Source organism: Salvelinus sp. IW2-2015, unplaced genomic scaffold, assembly GCF_002910315.2.
Source record: "Salvelinus sp. IW2-2015 unplaced genomic scaffold, ASM291031v2 Un_scaffold1174, whole genome shotgun sequence".
Taxonomy (NCBI): domain Eukaryota; kingdom Metazoa; phylum Chordata; class Actinopteri; order Salmoniformes; family Salmonidae; genus Salvelinus; species Salvelinus sp. IW2-2015.
Genome location: NW_019942766.1, coordinates 268,170 through 275,198, shown reverse-complemented (window position 1 = coordinate 275,198; position 7,029 = coordinate 268,170). Strand labels below are relative to the sequence as shown.

The 7,029-nt window shown below is 48.3% G+C and overlaps 1 protein-coding gene across 1 annotated transcript in view; it reads right to left on the bottom strand.

Annotated features, from left to right (window-relative positions):
• The window catches only part of LOC112069974 (mitogen-activated protein kinase kinase kinase kinase 5-like), a 37,527-nt gene extending 32,415 nt beyond the window's left edge, over positions 1-5,112 (bottom strand). The window contains exons 1-2 of the mRNA XM_070438790.1: positions 5,056-5,112; positions 3,520-3,567 (exon numbers count right to left, since the gene is read on the bottom strand). The gene's annotated coding sequence lies outside the window, so the exon portion shown is untranslated. The remainder of the gene's footprint in view (positions 1-3,519; positions 3,568-5,055) is intronic.
• Positions 5,113-7,029: the final 1,917 nt, after the last annotated feature.

Genomic DNA, 7,029 nt, shown 5'->3' with positions numbered 1-7,029 from the left:
ATGATAATATATACTGATGCGGAGGGTGTCTATTATATCATTTATAGTATGAGAGAGGATGTATGTATTATAGGAGGGTGTTATGTATATATAAAGGAGGGTGTTATATATTATAGGCGGTGTATCCCCTAATTGTGATAATGGCGAGGGTCCTGTCTGCTACTTATACTATATACCTATAGGAGGCATTGTATGTATACTAGACGAGGGTGTATATGCATAGCCGCTAGTCAGCTCTCGGCGACCCGTGTACCCCCTATACTGCATAGCGAGCCGCGGCTGTACCGCCCTAGACCTCACCATCTCCTAATTCAGATCGCCCCCCGGCACCAGCAGCCGCCCCCTGTCCCCCCCCCACACCAAGCCATCCCGCGCCTCCTCTGCTAGCCCACACCATGCAGAGGGGGCCTGGTACCTCCTACCGCGGCGGGCGTAACTGCTGATCTGTGGAGATCGGGCGCTGTAAGACTATCGACTTAAGTATAAGTAGGAGGATGTATCGTATATAGCGAGGGCGTTGTCCTCTGCCAATAATAGGCTAGTATAGAGCGGAAAAGTCGCGGTAGCTAGTACTCTTATCAATCGCGCAAAGGCGGTGAGCAGGTACCCGGTCTCACGACGCTATAGGAGGGGCACGGTATTTCTATAATACTTATTATAGGAGGGTGTATCTAATACTAATATATGGTGAGGGGGCGGTATTCAGTCTTAGTGTGCGCACTGCTGGGTGGGGGCCCTCCTGGGTAGTATATGATAGCCGGAGCGGGGTGTTATATAGTGAGGGAAGAAACGAACAAAGCGAACCATCGGAGCCTATACATGAGTCATGATGTGGGAGGAGAGAGAGGCTGTGATGCACTGCTGGCCCAGCGAATGTGGCACTGGATCAATCGGATATACATTCAAGAGGCCAGAGCAGGGGGAAGTATGAGGTAGGCGCCCAGTGGCGTACTTCTGCATTGCGGGCTCTGAGGACTGAAAACAACATAGGCTCTTCTTCAAACACTTCCCCTCTTCGCATAAAACCAAACTGATCACGGGTGTTATATCATGCTTCCACTGTCTGTTATGACGTGACATTTGCAATTGTTGTAGCCTAGCAGGCACATACTATGAGTGAGTACCCGCAGGTTCGCGCATTGTGACCAGGCTGGTCTATGATTGACACGGGTGTCCTGTCAGCATCTCCTGCACGGAGAGGAGAGACTGAGCGGGCCGTGGAGAGAGGAGGAGGGAGCTGGCAGGCGAGAGGAGACGATCAGAGAGAGCGAGAGCAAAGCCAGACAGAAAACGACGATCTCGGGCGTCCCGCAGCACGCGCCAGGACCCAAACAAAGGCAAACGACAAGACAAGCCGAGAATGACGAGACGGACTGAGAACGCCGAGCGGATGCAAGGGGACGTATAGACCGAACGACGGACGGACGCAGCCCGCGAGAAACCAAGAAGCCAGACCGGGACGATGGAGCAGAGCAGCCGGAGCGAGAGAGACGGAGGGAGAGAGACTGACCAAGAGAACCGGGACCGAGAGCGGAAGCAGAGCGTGGTAGGGAGAGAGAGACGCCACGCACACAGAGCAGACACGCAATCGAGACGCAGAGAGACGCGAAACGGCGCAGAGCCGCACCACACACACACGAGCGAGAAGCGACGCAGGGCAGAACCGGACACACAGCAGCAGAGCCGGAACAGAGGCGAGCACCCAGACCGCAGAGAGACCGCGAGACCGACGAGGGAGAGGAGATGCAGAGACGGAGGCGAAGTAGTCAGAAGCAAACACAACTCCACAACCTAAGCGCGCCGCCGCACCATCGCGGAGCCAACCACAAGTTGGAAGGAAAACACACCTCAGCATGGCCAGAAAAACCGGGGGAGGGTGTGAGGAGACACCCGCGAGAGCGAGACGGCAGGGGAGAGACGGAGGGCACAGACGTCGGGGAGGCGGAGCACGGAGAACCGAGGCACGGAGAAGATGAGAGAGCGCGCCCAGGGAGTCGAGCGGAGGAGGCAGAGATCGGGGCGCAAGCAGGAGAGAAGACGACCGAGAGCAGCAGCAGCGCGACCAGGAGACGAGACAGGCACGAACGACCCCCGGATGAGAAAAAGAGAGACCCGACGAGAGAGACGGAGAGAGGACCGAGAGAGAGCACGCGAGACCGAGACGGATGGGAAGAGACTGAGAGAGAGAGACGGAGAGAGAGCGCGATGAGAGAGACAGCAAGCAGAGGAGAGACGATTGAGCGCGGAAGAAGAGGCGAGAGTCGAAACAGAGAAGACGACGGGCAGACCAGCAGGATGCGCACGACCCCCGAAGACAGATAGACGAACCCCCGGGAGACCGAACGGGGCGGCAGGGGAGAGACGCCGACGAGAGCGAGAGCCGGGAGAGCGGATACCGGAGGAGCCGATACGACAGACCAGGCCCGGAAGAGCACGTAGAGAAGAAGAAGAGAAACAAGACGGTCAAGAGAGAGCAACCGACAGCGGAAAGCCCGGACAGGCTGCAACAACAGCAGCGAGCGCGACCGCCCATCGGCCGAGGAGGTGACCGCGAGCGCCCACAGGAGAACAAAACACACCCAGAAGAAGAGGACGACCACTACAACAGGAAGACCAGATACGGGAGAAAAACGCAGTGAAACGCAGGACGCCACCCCACAAGAGACAACATAAAGGCGCCCCACAGAGGACGACACGAGACCAGACAGACACGACAACACTACACGCTATCGGAGCCGGCTCAGAGGTCGACAAAACCAGTACAGGACAGACAGATCAGACAGAAACAGGACACAGAAGAGACGAGAAGACACGAGGAGCGCGCAGGAGAAGCAAGGAACGCACGACGAATGAGAAGCAAAAGGCAGCGCAGTGGGAGAACGCAAGAGATAGACGGGAGCCCGATGAGCAGCACAAGACACCTGGCCAGCGAGAAGGCACGCCGCCACAAGCACGAGAGCAAGAGCACCAGAGCAGCGCGCCTATCTCTCTGTTTCATAGGAACTGAGAAGTGGTCTGTGGTCACCACCTGCAGAACCACTCCTTTATTGGGGGTGTCTTGCTAATTGCTTATAATTTCCACCTGTTGTCTATTCCATTTGCACAACAGCATGTGAAATTTATTGTCAATCAGTGTTGCTTCCTAAGTGAACAGTTTGATTTCACAGAAGTGTGATTGACTTGGAGTTACATTGTGTTGTTTAAGTGTTCCCTTTATTTTTTTGAGCAGTGTATATTGATATAAAGTCACCTTGACTGAGATTTCCACGGTTATCAAAATGTCACGCCAGAGTAAGCCTACACTAAACACAAACCCTCATATGAAGTCTTTCTAAAATCCCCTACGGAAAAAATGAATGGTGGAAAAAACCAAATTGGAACCATTTCCCTTATTATTTTAAGTGTTTTTAAAATCCCTTATGGGAAAAAATGAATGGTGGAAAAACGATTGGAATCATTTCACTGTTTGAGTGCTAGGTTTTATGGGTATTATGACACCTCCACATAGGGGCTCTATACCTTGATGTCACGGTGCATTTTTTCCCTGGAGTGTAGATATCCCAAACCCTGTGAACACAAAGAAAGAGCTATGTTAGAGACTTGGTTGAAAATGGCAAACTTGGGAGTCAAACCAGAAGTTTAAATTTCCTTAAGGGCCGGTTTCATGGACCCAGATTAAACCTAGATCTGACCTGAACTGTGTTTAAATACTCATACTAACCGCACAATTTGTGATGTAAATTGAGTATGTAGTATGCTTATTGGTCATAGTATGGATATAGTTAGTATGCCAAAAAGTTCCCGGATGTCGTACTACATTCGCCAAAATATGAAGTATACAAGCAGTGGACACTATTTACGTGGTTTTAGGGCCCATAATGCAATTCTTCAGAAAATGGGCGTGGCTTCACAACATTTTCAGATTTTATGAAAATATGTAGCCAAAGTCCGACGAGAGCGGAAACAAATTCATTGCTGACAAATGTTAAGAAAATATTGAGCAATGTAATGAAGTAAACGACTTTTCAAATAAGTTAGGCTACACACGTTGTTTGCTGACAATTTGTTAGCTACGCTAGCCTTACAAACCGCATAGCATATCATTAGAGCAGTTGCTTGTATGCACCCGGTACGTTAGCTAGCTAGCTAACTAGCGTTAGTTGGCTAGTAATACATTGACCGTGCCAGTATATTAACTATATGCTATTTAACTACCCAACGTGTATTAACTTGATCATTCATGTCATTCTTAGTTAGCTAAGTGGTATAGTCGTTGTGCGTTCTCAATAGACATTGTTGATGAAGCCGTAAGATGTCTAGCTAGTCATTTGTTAGCTACGCTAACAAGCTAGCAAGAAGTTGCATAGCAACAGCATCAACTTCCGGGTTAGACAGGCGAAGTGCTAGTACGCTCAACTGAAAGGATACTTTCCATTTAAAGTATACTAAAATTAACTAATAGTATATAGTATATACTCATTAAGTATGTAGTATACAGTATGTTAGTATGGGTATTCCAACACAGCTATGGACTTTAAAGGACACTTCCATTTGATTCATTAGTCCATTGTTGATTTAATCCCAAAATGTTTTGCATGTCAGCAATCATGTTTTCAAGATATATAACTTTGAAAATACAGAAATGTATCATATGATGCAAAATGCATCATACCAGCTGTATTTTATTGTATTTTGAAAGTTATATATAATCTTGAAAACATGATTGCTGACATGCAAAACATTTTGGGATTATATCAACAATGGACTAATGAAACCAAATAGCAAAAGATTGTTTTTAGGGGTGGAGTTTTCCTTTAAAAAGCACTTTACACGGATACCATTTGAGCCTCGTTTGTAGGTCCTGGGGTTGTACGTATCAATCGTCTCTGAGTAGGAGTGCTGATCTAGGATCAGGGCCTCCCTATGCATGTAACCTCATTCACTGTGACGTGAAAAGGCAAAACTCTGATCTTAAAATCAGTACTCCTGCTCTGAGACTGGCCCCAGGAGTAGGCAAAATCTGTGTCAAGGAAAACTGTCCCGAAGTGTAATCACCTGTATGGTCTCTCTGCAGACGTAGGCTATCTGCAGCTCGGATAGGGGACCCGTCACTGAGAAATTAAAAACAGACAAACATGATGGTTATGCTGCTCTAAAAGGTCATTTGTATAGTTTTTTATAATTGTCAGATAGGATTCTGTCTGTAAACTGTAATCTATGCAAACAGTGTGATCATACCATAGGGGGAGAGATGAAACATTTAAGAAAGAAATAAACCATCATTTATAAGTAATAAATCAGACAATAATTTGACAATATAACTGTGATGATATGCGAGAGAGAGAAGAGACGAAGAGAGAGAGGAGACAGAGAGAGGAGACAGAGAGAGAGGAGACAGAGAGAGAGGAGACAGAGAGAGAGAGAGAGAAGACAAGAAGCAGAGGAGACAGAGAGAGAGAGACATGAGAAGAGAGAGCAGAGATGAACGAAGACACGAAGAGAGAGGACCGGAACAGAGAGAGATGAAGAACGTCAGAAGAACACTGCGTGCACACAAAGCAGCAACCCAGAGAGAGAGAGAAGAGAACGAGAGAAGGCACAAGAGAGAGAGAGAGAGAGAAGAGAGAGTGAGAAGAAGAAGAGGAGACAGCAGAAGAGAGAGAGACAGAGAGATGAGAAACAGAGAGAGAGGAGACAAATAACACACCATGATATATGTCTGTAGAGATCCTCCCCCACAAGTATCCCATACGATCACAGCTTTGTCACGGCTGATACAGGGAGGGAGAGGAGGCAGTTAGGAGCACACGAAGGCAAGTTAGGAGCACACGAGGCAGTTAGGAGCACACGAGGCAGTTAGGAGACACGAGGCAGTTAGGAGCAAAACGAGGCAGTTAGGAGCACACGAGGCAGTTAGGAGCACAGGAGGCAGTTAGGAGCACAGGAGGCAGTTAGGAGGCAGTTAGGAGCAGTAAAACAGAGGGTGTATTCATTAGTGCAAAACGTGTTGCAATGAAAACTAGCGTGTCTTATTTGACAAGTTCAGGTAGGTCCTTCCCCGTTTCAGCCTGTTTGCCTCTGTTTGGTTCCTAGCGAATAACCCCAGGGATTACAATATACACAGCTAAATCGTTGGCAGAACATGAATGGCCTAACGTAGACACAAATGACCAAGAACAATATTAGGGCCGTATAATAAATATATATTATTTTCTTCTCCTAAATTTTGTTTTCTCCGTTTAGTTTTTCCAGGTTTTCGCTCTCAAAAATCACAGTTTTTGAAAAACAACTATGATTGTGGACTTGGAACAACAATGTTCCAAGTCAACAACAATGCTTAAAATCACATCAGGATACTACCCTTGAGGTCTGGGAAAAATCGTTTGTATTTATTTTTGGGTGTATTCAACTGCACACCAGCCAGAGACCGTTGTTTGGTTAGCAATGTTTCTGTAGTGCTCATGTGATTGCAGAGTTTGCAAAACAAAATGGCCACCGGATTTGAAGCAAAAAAAATTATGATATCATTCTGCCAGGTGGGCAAAGGCAATTTTTTTTTATTATTTTTTTTTTTTATTTTATAAATTTTATCCCCTTTTCTCCCCAATTTTCGTGGTATCCAATCGCTAGTAATTACTATCTTGTCTCATCGCTACAACTCCCGTACGGGCTCAGGAGAGACGAAGGTCGAAAGCCATGCGTCCTCCGAAGCACAACCCAACCAAGCCGTACTGCTTCTTAACACAGCGCGCCTCCAACCCGGAAGCCAGCCGCACCAATGTGTCGGAGGAAACACCGTGCACCCGCCCCCCTCGGTTAGCGCGCACTGCGCCCGGCCCGCCACAGGAGTCGCTGGAGCGCGATGAGACAAGGATATCCCTACCGGCCAAACCCTCCCTAACCCGGACGACGCTAGGCCAATTGTGCGTCGCCCCACGGACCTCCCGGTCGCGGCCGGCTGCGACAGAGCCTGGGCGCGAACCCAGAGACTCTGGTGGCGCAGCTAGCACTGCGATGCAGTGCTCTAGA